Genomic DNA, 12695 nt, shown 5'->3' with positions numbered 1-12695 from the left:
GCAGCATGGCTGATGTTGTCGTTTACTAAAATATGAAATGCTTAGAAGATACCTATGATTTGGGGGCAGATGGTGCGTGTGTTTCATGCGTGTTAGAAGAGATGCTAAGTTGAGTTTTGAACATGTTGATTTGGAGGTTCTTTTTTGAGACATTCAAGTAGAGATGCTGGGCATTTGTGGTTCAGAGGTGATACCTAGCTAGAGACATAAATTTGAAAGTCATGAGGAAATGGGAGGAAACTGAGGACAGAATCATGGATAAGGATGTCTATGGAAATGGTATAGAGTGAGCTCAGAAGAGGGCCTAAAACTGAGACTTGAGGCACTCCAACATTTACTAACTTAGAATATTGACAAGGAGGTGATCAAAGAGAGAAAACCAGAAGAGGGTGCTATCTGGAAATTCAGAAGACAGACTGTTTCAAAGAGGAGCAGTCAACATAATAAAATGCTGCTAAAATATCAAGTAAAATGAGAAGGAGGCCTTTATTTTAGATATGACAACACAAATCATTAGTAACTTAGCAAGGGATATTTTAGTGGTATAATGGAGATGGAAACTGTATCTTAAATAAGTTGAAGGGAAGTGAGAGACCACCACTTAAAGATGGTGGGTTGAAACAAGACTTTTATTCCACTCTCTTCCAAAACCCCACTAAAACAAAAGTAAAATAATTTTTTAAAAAGGTATAAACGACAAAGAGAAAGGAAGAAAAAATAGAAACTATTGAATACTCTAAAACTCTGGATCCTAAACAAGTAGGAAAAGCAAAGGAACAACATAGATTAGATTTCAGATCATACCAGAAGTCTCAAGAAATTGTGACACTGGGTCCCTTTGGAAGTGAGGATGGAAGGATTGTTAAATATAGAAGAATTGGTGGGAAATAATTTAAAAGCAATTAAATCTTCATTTGCCCATTTTCACAACATATAGCTATATACTGTCCCTCCCCCATGCCAACACACACAGGGATGTTTATTCTCTGAAAAGTAACATAAGACCTCTGGACTGATAGACTCCAGTCATAATCAAAGATAGAGAACCATGCTGAATAACAGAAGACTTAAATCAAAATTTCTGAAAGCCTCCTTCCTTGATTTATATATGGTTGCCAGGCTTATATGGTTAGGAAGAGATTAGTTGAGCCTTCTTTGAGAAATCTGCCCAGCCCAAGAAAAAAGACTCACAGAAACTGACGCTGGTTTTCCAGAAGGAAACAGGTCAACTAATATTATCCTACACTAAAGAACACAGTAGACAAGAACCTGGCAAGTCTACCTCTGTCTCAAGGCTTTTGAAGCTGTTTCATCTTCTAGACATGGTCTTCCCTCTGCTCTCATATTACAGACTCCTTCTCAACATTCAAGTTTCTGCACAACCATAGGAAAAAATTAGGTTTACAAGAATTGTCAAATAGTCCTACATTTACTACAAAGAACTAGTACTAATAAAAGTCACATACAAAAAAAAAAGTCACATACATAGTGCTTACCATAGCCAAATTCTCTACCCATATACTTATTTAATCTTCATATCAACTTTATGCATATGTACCATTATTATTCCCACATTGTACATGAGTAAATGGAAACATACATGGTTAAGTAAAATTGCCCAGACCTGTAGGTAGTAATTGGTGAACTCGAAAGGTGAATTCAGGAGATCTGGCTCCTAAGATCATGTTCTTCGCCACAATGCTACATTTCCTCTTAAAATGAAATACGGCAAAAATGCAACTACCAGTAGAGTAATATAAAGAAGGTCAACTATTATCAGTCTTATTAAATTATTCCGATCTAGGAAACTTAAATATTTCATATTGTCTTAATGATTATGTCCATTTCCATGAATTTCCTTACAGATGGAAGATGATTTGCAAATAGTTAATTATTAGGTATAATGAATTATAACTTACAATAAATGTATCTTCATCAACTAGAAAAAATCTAGAATGTAGTAAGTGAAGGGGATTAAGAGTACACTTATCTTGGAACACCTGGGTGGTTCAGTCAGTTAAGCTTCTGACTTTGGCTCAGGTCGTGATCTCACGGTTTGTGAGTTCAGGCCCCACATTGGGTTCTGCGCTGACAGCGTAGAGCCTGCTTAGGATTCTCTCTCTCTCCCTCTCTCTCTCTCTCTGCTCCTCCTCCACTAGCACTTTCTCTCTCTCTCAAGATAAACCAATAAACTTAGAAAAAAAGAGTACACTTATCTTGGTGAGCACTGAATAATATATGGAATCATTGAATCACTATATTGTATGCCTGAAACTAATATAAAACTATATGTTAACTACACTGGAATTAAAATAAAATAAAACAAATAAAATGTACTAAATAGGTGAAAATCTTTTATCCGTAAAAGTTCAATCATATTTAAGTTTTTTCTTACATGATATAATTGAAGCTAATTTTTTAATGAAATACAATTTATTGTCAAATTGGTAATGGAAGCTAATTTAAAAGGATCACTAATTCCTCATTCTATGTTTCTTTCCCTCTATTAAACTTACACTTTTAAAACCAAATTCTATAACTTCTAAGAAAAACACAGACTTCCATATTAAGATGAGGAATAGTTAACAGTTTCCCCATCACCCTTTACTACTTTCTCATTGAAATGCAACAATACTGGACGAGAGACAGAATTACAAGAGCACCGGCAATATGGAATACTGGTTAATAACATATCAGATATACTAACCAAATGTTGACAGAACCCAAGGACAGAACAGTAGATGATTTCTACCACTGCCCATGGAAGTTTGCTAACATTTTCTGGCCAAAATGAGGGAAGCCACCAACTTAAGGCAGAAGCTGTGGTATGCAGCAGTCAGGACCCTTTCCCCCATCCCCACTTCTATCAGTTAAAAGTATAGCTTTTCCACACACATTTGGACACATGCATTTTCAAAAAAACTATCTGACTGGGGTGAAAAAGACAGGTTTGCAGAGCATCAGTCCTGGGAAACAAAATCTATTTGTCTGAGGAGAAGAAAGAGTTTGAAGGAGCCATCCAAGCTGTGGAGGTGATAGTTTTCTCACACTACTTCTGGAAAGGGATGATCATCAGAGAATCTGAGAATAATTTCTCCTTCACATTAATAGACAATGGGAGAGCAGAAGACCATTTCGCAGTACACAGAGTCATACTGGATATAAATGACCACCGAACTCAGGAAGTTAGAAAAGGAACTGTGTAAAATAATCCAGGCTATAATTATATGAGGGAGAAATTCTAAGCCCAACCAAGTGAACTGTGTGGGACAACAAAAGAATTCATTCACCCAACCTTAACAAAATCAGACTTAAACAGTGACCGTCTCATTAAAGATGAGCAAACAGGAAAAAATAAAATAAAATAAAAATTAAAAATTCTGCAACTCAAAAGGAGAGCAATTTATATTCAAGAGGAAGAAAAACTACATGCTTCAGAAAAAGATCTACTGTAAGATTCACAAGATTGCCAGCAATACAGCTTAGTGTTGTCAAAATTTAAACATGCCATGAAACAAGAAAAGAAAAGAGTAAGACATCATGAAATTAATAAACAGCTATAAGACATATCTGCTTGCGACATTATTTAAAAAAGGACTAAAAATACAAAAGAGAAAAACAATGTAATGTGAAAAAATTGAGATGATCTTCCAGAATATAGAGGAAAAGAATGGAGATGAATATAATGATAAAGAGTATGACAAATATGAAATAGAAAAAATCCCTTATATATGTATAATTTGTAGTTCTGAAGATGCACTATAAGAAAAAAATAGATTTTTAAAACAATAATCAAATTCATAACAGAATAGGACATTTATGAGTTTAAGATAAAGTCCTGAGTTAACAATTATATCCAGTAATTAATAAGAAAAAGATCTCTTATAAAACCAATAAAAAACCAAACACACACCTGAAAAAGAATGAAACAAAAAAACAAGAGAACAAGTTATCAATAAATATATAAATCTATCATTTTCCTAGCAATAAAGGAAATAATATACTAAACATGTTTTTCATTTGTTTAGTTGACTTAAAAAAATTTAACTCTCTCTTCTTCAACTCTCAGAAATTTACAGCGAAACATGTATTCTCATACATCAATGATGAAAACTCACTACAAACTTACTGAAAGGCAATCAGATGTATTTCCAAAGTCTTAACCCTCCAATCCTGCAACTACATTTCCAGGAATTTAGTTTAAGTAATCAAAGAAATACACAACGATATGTGTACAATGAATGATATTCATCATAGTCTCATTTAATAGTAAAAAGGGAAAAAAATCTCCCTATGTTCAATCATCATAATGCATCCCAGTTGCAGACATGGAGAACACAGGCATTCAGATCCATCCACATTTGGGGTTTGCTAAGCAGATGCAACAGAAAGACAACAAAACAAGAGGGTGAAGTCTTGCAGTAGACTTTGGTTGAAGGAACGGTTCATGAAGGCTAAGGAGGGCAAGGAGGAAGTCATGGAAAGAGCTGCCTGATAAATAGGGAGAAAATCTAGAAGATTTTCATGGACTATGTGATAAAGTGGTTGAAGAACAAGTATATTAAAAACAGTCGAATGAGACTGCTGGAAAAATGAACATGTCAATTAAATGGCAAAACAGTTCTAAGTGAAAACTGGGGACTAGCCTTGTTAGTACTTGGCTTGAGTAGAGTGGAAGAGGGCCTTGGAGATGACTAAATTACCAGGGTATTGAATGAGTCATTTTTACTGCCCTTGAAGTCAGCCAGGAGGACACCGGGTGCAAAGAAGGTCTGTGAACTAAGTACCAAAATCTTCTGTAAATAAGGGGGCTGCCTTAAGAAAGTACCATATACTGGGTAGCTTAAAAAAAACACAAATTTGTTGGGGTGCCTGGGTGGCTCAGTCGGTTAAGTGGTCAACTTTGGCTCAGGTCATGATCTCGCGGTTCATGACTTCAAGCCCCATGTTGGGCTCCATGTTAACAGCTCAGAGCCTGGAGCCTGCTTCAGATTCTGTGTCTCCCCCACTCTCTGCACCTCCCCCACTCACACTGTCTCTTTTTCCCTCCCAAAAATAAATAAACATTAAAAAAAAATTTTAAACCCACAAATTTGCTTTCTCACAATTCCGGAGGCTAGAAGTCCAAGATCAAGGTGTTGTCAGGGCAAGTTTCTTCTGGGGCTTGCAGATGGCTGTCATCAACCATGGTCTTCACATGGTCTTCTCTTTGTATATCTGTGTCCTAATCTCTTTTTCTTATAAAAACACCAGTTATATTGGATTAGGGCCCACCTGAATGACCTCATTTAACCTTAATTACCTCTTTAAAAACCATACCCTCAAATACAGTCATATTCTGAAATGCTGGAGGTTAGTACTTCACCATTTGAATTTGAGGAGGGAGACATAATTCAGCCCAACAGGCAGTGACCAGGAGGTTGGTAAGTGACAAAAACTAGGAGGAATAGAGAGGGGAGTATCAAATGAAAGAGAATGGACTTCTAGTGGTACTGTGGTGCAATGAGACACAAACTTCACTAATCCAGTTGTATGTGGAGCGGGGAACAGAAAGCATCTCCATTTGAGAAAGTGGCCACAAAGATCACATCCTCAATGGTGAGGCAGGTAAGGCCAGAAAATGAAAGGAACATGTAGTAAAGAAGTTAAAGATTTAGTAGAAAGAAACTTCAGTCAAAATAGTCTAGTAGGTTCATACTTTCTCATACTCCCACTTCCCTACACATATGCCAATGTGATCAAATAGAAAAAGAGCAAACAAAGATAGCAGAGACAGGCTTTTAAGGAAAGAAATCTCACTCTGGACCAGGAACAGAGCAGAAACATCAATGGCTAAAGCCCAGCCCTGCTGAGTGCTAATGCACATGTTAGCAGGCAGTGGGATGTTCATCATCCCTGGGAATAAAAATGTGCCAAGGATTGGGGATGGTCCCCCTTCTCTCTAAGAGAGAGAACTTTTCTAAGGAAAAGTTAAAAAAAAATCACTTAGCTTTTATGCAGTTTACCAATGTGCTCCATTTAACTAAATCCAGCAGTGTGCTCAGGATCCTTCTCAGTCTTTTTCCTCTTACTAGCATTCGATTTGTTTTATCACTCTCTCTTCTTCTCCCATTTCGAATCCTCTTTGCAATTCTTTCCCTCTTTCCTCTTGAAATGCTTTATTCACTTGGCTTCCCCAAAATCACTCCTTCCTACTTGTCATACTTCAATGGCCTCTCCTTATCTTCTTCTTTACTGGCTCCCCTGTACCTCGTCCACCTATATACACTTAGGCATAACCCTAAGTGTAGAGCTTGACACTTAGCCCTAATTACTCTCATCTCTGTTCCCATTCTCTCCTTCCATGGCTTCTCTCATGTCATGGCCTAACTATCACATGTTTGAACTCCAGGGCACACATCCAACCTTGCATGTCCCATCTCCAGTTGGATATCTTGTAGGCATTCTAAATGAATATTTCCAAAATGGAGGTCTTGCTCTATGCCCCTTCCTACCACATCTGCCCCTACCCCACATGGCCCAAATCTGTTCTTCCTGGGGTCTTCATAATACACAGCAACCTCATCATTTCAATTGCTTAGAATGCAATTATTGGAATTGTCACTGATTCCTCTCTATCTTATTCCACATCTAATCCATTTAGTTTTGTCTTCAAAGTATTTCTCACTACTTTCATTGCTTCCACCCTGATTGCTCACACCACTCTAGACACATTGGCCCCTTTTCCTTGCCCCAAGTGGGCAAAGGCACCTTTTCCTTGCCCCAAGTAGGCAAAGGCACCCCTGCCTCAGGGTCTTCTCAATTCGCTTCCTCTGTTTAGAATCCCCTCCTCCTCCTCCTCCTAGTTCAGGTCTTTGCTCAAATATCACTTTTCCAATGAGGCATTCCCTAATCATTTTATAAAAGCTAACCAAGATGATGAGCATCCAGCAGACCTGGAAAGTTATCAATCCAAACTTGAGTAAGAAAGTAAAGGACCCGGGGCGCCTGGGTGGCGCAGTCGGTTAAGCGTCCGACTTCAGCCAGGTCACGATCTCGCGGTTCGTGAGTTCGAGCCCCGCGTCAGGCTCTGGGCTGATGGCTTGGAGCCTGTTTCCAATTCTGTGTCTCTCTCTCTCTCTGCCCCTCCCCCGTTCATGCTCTGTCTCTCTCTGTCCCAAAAATAAATAAAACGTTGAAAAAAAAGAAAAAAAAAAAAAAGAAAGAAAGTAAAGGACCCAAAGGAAATGTCTTCAAATGTAACAAACTGGGCTATAAATGAGCTGGATGACACTAGAAATCAGATGAAGGCAGATGATTGTTTTTATGTCAACAAGAAATGCTGCAGTTGAGAATGTAAATGACATTCACATTGATAATGTGTAAGTCACGCTCCACAGCTGACTAAGGCAGATATTTAGCGAGGGTAGTGAAGAGCTGAAGGTTAGCAATTGCCCTAACAGAATACTGGCCAAATATATTGAGAATGCACTAAGTGCCAGGCCCTTGCTAAACACTTTACACAGATTCATTCATTTTATCCTCATAACAGCCCTAAAGAGTAATTATCCCCGTTTTATAGATATATCGAGGAGTGTAGATATAGTGCCTAAGGTTGATATATTCAGAAAAAGAGATTTAACTGTATTATTTAAAATTATAAAGTCAAGGAATAAATGGATTACTAATATGAGTAAAACCTTTTTAGAAGTGGAAGAAATAGTACCAGTATGCTAAATTCCTAATCTTTCATAGCAAGGAGTCAATATCCACTGTTTAAAGTTGTTAAATCAGCACATTACCTGGGATCATTATAGATTTAACTGCAAGAAGAACTAAAAAAAGAAATGGGAGGAGACAGAGGATAAGGTTGGGGGAGGGATATTTACTTTCCGTATTCTTGCCTCTGTACTGTTCAAATTTTACTATTAGTATACACATTACATTCATAATTAAAAAAATCCCTCAAGTGTACAAGTGGGGTATGAAATGGCATCTGTGGAGAGAATGGGACAACAGTGGAGGCATGCAGAAAGCAAGAGGGTCCCCAGTTGAAGGGAGAGAAGATGCTGGTTACCCAGGAATCATCATATAAGCAAGTTCTAGAAATAGGGGGTTGGGAGGTGGGGGACAGGGTTCAATTAAGCTTAGGGCTCTACAGAGTTGTGCCTCCTGCCCACTCACTACAAGCCCTGTGCCACACTCAGTACCTGTGGGCGTTGGAGGACACTTGACATGGAGAAGCCTTGATATGAAATCTGCAATTGTCATGTCTGTTTGGTACTTTCTCTGGTCATTAAACATATATACGTATATACAAATCATATACATCTATGCAGATATGTGTGTATAGAACACTTCACATTACACACGTGTGTAAGGGGAAGACTGTATGTTGTCCATCAGAAGACAGGCACTAGGGGCACAGGTGTGCCGTTCAGACAGGGCAAAAGCTCCTAAAAGCAAAACCCTAGACCCTTTATCACGGAAACAGGCAAGCGCACCAACTTCTATAACTGAATTCTTTTCAGACAGCCCGGACAAGGTCATCTGTCTATCAAGGCCACATCATTTTGATTACATGCAATTTTAAACAGCCATATGATTATCGCATGGGACTACCATCTTTGACTCGACTGTTAATGAGGCATTTACACCCCAGCAGAGGGCTCCATAGCTGGAACATTTTACCCCCAGACAAATTTGAGTGCAGACAACTCTTCTTTTTAAGGGAGCAAAGAGAACTGCTCTTCTATGAAGACCCATGAATTGATAATTTACCTTAAGAATAAAGAAGAAAGGAGATTTTTTACAGAAGATTGCAGCTATTGAATCATTCTGTCGTTAAATCAATTACTGCATCTGATTAGTTTTCCAGTAACACTTGGAGTAGAGAAAATGTTGTTGGCAAAATAGTAAAAATCTGGCAGCCCAGAGATTTAAACATTAGCAGCCATTCAGAAACAAACAGAGGCAACTTAGTACAATGGAGAAGAATCCTTTGATCTAATTACTTCCGCTAGTAAACCCTGCCATTTTTCTTCCTACTGATTTATTTAGTTTCGCAGCATGAGCTCAATTAATTTCTTTTTACTAAGAGGCTGTGTAAATTCATATCTTTACTAAAAATATTTTGAAATGTCTGACAACTATGCAATGGTTTATTAACCCTTTGGCACCTGAAATTATACATGTACCAAAAAAGATTACAAATACGATACTTGGTACATAGAAGGCACTCAGTAGAGTATTATTTAAATTACAAGATATAATTTAACCATATCAGATGACTATAAAGATTAGCAATAGTTTAGAAACAGAGAACATGTTTAGACTATCCAATGAATGAACATAAAACAGTTGGATTAGATGTCAAACCATGCAGAAAATCGTAAATGTGTGAATAATTCAACTTTTGAATAAAAAGGAGCAAATATATCGTAACTGAATATTCCTGAAACTCCAGATGGCTGTGAAGGAATTTTGTTTCTGCAGTACTCCCCTTTCAACTACAAGTTCTCACCAAGGCAGCCTCTGTTTTTCTCCTGTGGAGACGATACCTTCAAACAGATTCCACCAAGCCAATAGTTAACCCTTTCCTTCAGGTACTGCAGACAATCAAATAGCTAGGTATAAACTGATTCAAGCCCCAAGCAATTATCTAGGTATCAAGGGGAAAAGTAGACGATCAAGGAACATACTTAGCAAATCCCGGCACTTGTTTTCATAACTCTGTTGAATTCATCCTAACCTTCTAAGTTTTGTTTTACAGAATCATAATCATCTTATGGCCACTATAGCTGAAAACACTCATTGGAGCAGAGTAATCTGATAGATATGCAGCCTTAGCTGAAATTCCTGCCAAAATGAATAACTTTACATTTTCTTATCCCTTTATCTGGCATTCTTAGAGCAAAAGTACCCAGGAGGAAATATTTCATGTATATGGCAGTGAGCACCGTAGAAAAATAGAAAGGGGGCAGTATTTTTCTTTCTATTTATTTGGGGCATTTTATTTATTTATTTTCATCTGTTTTACCTTAACTATTCACCAAAACCTTTACAGACACTGTGAGATGTGTATATAAAATAAGAAGGCAGAGAAAATTATCAATTTAATCAAAAAATTCTCATTCCGAAATTGGCCTGGCATGGTTGTTACATACTTGGTTTCCAACGCTACACATTGGGTTCAAATCCTAACTCTGTCAGTTTATAAGCCACACAATCTGTAAAACAGCTATAATAATATGGCATCTCTCAGAGGGTTGATGAGAAAAGTAGATAAGTAGTAATGAGAAGTGACTATAAAACTCAGAGCATTTACTATTGTTTCTTTAAAATTTTTAGTTTTTGGAACATGGTTTATCCTTTCCCTTAGACAACAAGTTGTAAGTGGCAGTTAGAATTCCAGCCTATTTTACTTATAATGCTTATAGCCTGACATTAATGGTGTTATAACATCAACCTACCGATTTCTTAGGATCACCAGCTGTGATCTCCAAGAGCCAACCCCCATGCCCAACCAGACTCTGCCTCCTTCTAGAGCCTCCAGATGCTTGAAGATGGGAAGTCTCTACCCCATCTGTCAGGGCTGCATCAGGGAGAGGTGATCTTGACTGTATAAGCTAGATCTCTGTGCCTTTCCTTTAAAGATAAAGCCACACCAGGGTGTGGCTTTAGAACAGTGAATCAAGAAGGCCTCTGAGCTCTTGAGGGACTTCCAGAGCTTTGGCACCACTCTGTTGACCCAAACAAGAGCTCAGAGCCAGACCTAGGAACACCTTGTACCTAGAGCAGTTTACCACCCTCTTTGTGCTCAATACTTAGAGCATTGTAGGAAATCAATAAAAGTTAATTAACTTAAAATTACAAAAGGCACCTCACAGTTGGCCTCCAATCTCCTCAATGTGCCCTACTCCTTCATGTGTCTCTAATTTGACTCAGAATCTTTCTTTGCCTGAAATGCTCTCTCTCCTGTTCCCTCCATATGAACAGTCATCCTTGAAGACCCAGTCCAAAGGCCACCCCCTCCCAGCACCGTCTCCTGGCTCCCCAGAAGTCAGCCATTCTGGGATAGCCCCCACAGCACTCTCCACCCAGCTCTGTCCAGCCACTGTGTCTTTGCAAACACCGTAACTTAGCGCTTTTGGGCTTTCATGTGCACAGGAATCATCAGGACAGCTTGCGAACAGGAAAGATCCCTGGACTTGAGCTTCAGAGACTCACTAATAGGCTGGCTAGGGATCCAAAAGTGTGCTGCATTCACAAGCTTCCCAGATGGTTCTGATGGAAGGGAAAGCATGGTGTGGGAAACAGAAAATATCCAGGCAGAGACTGGATTGCAATTGCTGCCCTATCGCCACCACTTAGTGCAGTACCCCAAACATAGCAGCTGTTCAATAAATGTTTGTTGTTAAAAGGAGGAGGCATTAAAAAGTGGGTATTCCTCTATCAACAAATAGTTAAGTATATATATTTAGTTATATATATATATATATATATATATATATATATATATAAAACAACAGCAAATATTTATTAAGTGTATATATTTACTTAATATATATATTAACAAATATATACTAATTATACGAGGTTTGATGGCTACAACACTGAAATAAGAAGCCCTCAAAATCCAATATGAAGCATGAAGATGAGTGCAAGAAATCAACAAAAACAAAGGTGTCTAAGACTTCACTACTGCCCGGCTGCACAGCCAGTTAGAATATGTGAGGTCCATATTTAAGCCAGTATTTCTAAGCTGCATCTGTACATTGGCATCACCTGGTGACTTCAAACACTGACACCCTGACTTCCAGCCCTAGAGCCTCCGAATGAATATATCTGGGATTGAGCATTTGCACCAATATTTTTTTTAAATGTGTATTTATTTTTGATGGAGAGAAAGAGAGCACAAGCAGGGGAGAGGCCGAGAGAGAACGAGACACAGAATCTGAAGCAGGCTCCAGGCTCTGAGCTGTCAGCACAGAGCCCGATGTGGGGCTTGAACCCACGAACGTGGATGTCATGACCTGAGCGAAAGTCAGACACTCAACCAACTGAGCCACCCAGGCACCCCTGTACCAAGATTTTTAAGTTTCCCTTCTTGGGGCACCTGGGTGGCTTAGTCCATTAAGCGTTCGACTTCGGCTCAGGTCATGATCTCACGGTTCGTGGGTTCGAGCCCCGCATCGGGCTCTGTGCTGACAGCTCAGAGCTTGGAGCCTCTTTCAGATTGTGTGTCTCTCCCTCTGCCCCTCCCCCACTCGTGCTCTGTCTCCTTCTGTCTCAAAAATAACTAAACGTTAAAAAAAAAAAAAAGTTTCCCTTCTCCCAGGTGATTCTTCTGGGTAGCCAGGGTTGAGTCATTGCTGTAGACTCAGCACATTACTTGTATCTCTCGCACAATACTTAGTTTATTCGTCTCACGTTCCCAAATCTGTTTACTAATTTCCCCTCCATCTCCCACCAGATTTGAAGCTTCTTGAAGTCAGTTATCAAATCATATTCAACTTTATTTCCCTATAGTGCCTACAATAGGAGTCTATACTTAAGAGGTATGATATTGAGATTTATACGGAGAAATACAAATTTGGTCATCATCTCTTTCCTGGCATAGAGCCCCTAAAACCCTTGGAATTTCCTATGTGATGAGAGTGATTAATGTATCTTTTGTTATGTTAATGATGTGACTTTTGGAGAGCTGCTAGGTA

General features: G+C 38.7%; 1 non-coding gene across 1 annotated transcript; it reads right to left on the bottom strand.

The window, feature by feature from the left end:
- Positions 1–11971: 11971 nt before the first annotated feature.
- TRNAE-UUC lies at positions 11972–12056 on the bottom strand. Its single transcript has one exon. It is a non-coding gene; the product is annotated as a tRNA-Glu (tRNA).
- Between the last annotated feature and the right edge of the window lie 639 nt (positions 12057–12695).

Source organism: Lynx canadensis, chromosome B4, assembly GCF_007474595.2.
Source record: "Lynx canadensis isolate LIC74 chromosome B4, mLynCan4.pri.v2, whole genome shotgun sequence".
NCBI lineage: Eukaryota > Metazoa > Chordata > Mammalia > Carnivora > Felidae > Lynx > Lynx canadensis.
This window is presented reverse-complemented; position numbering and strand designations above follow the sequence as displayed.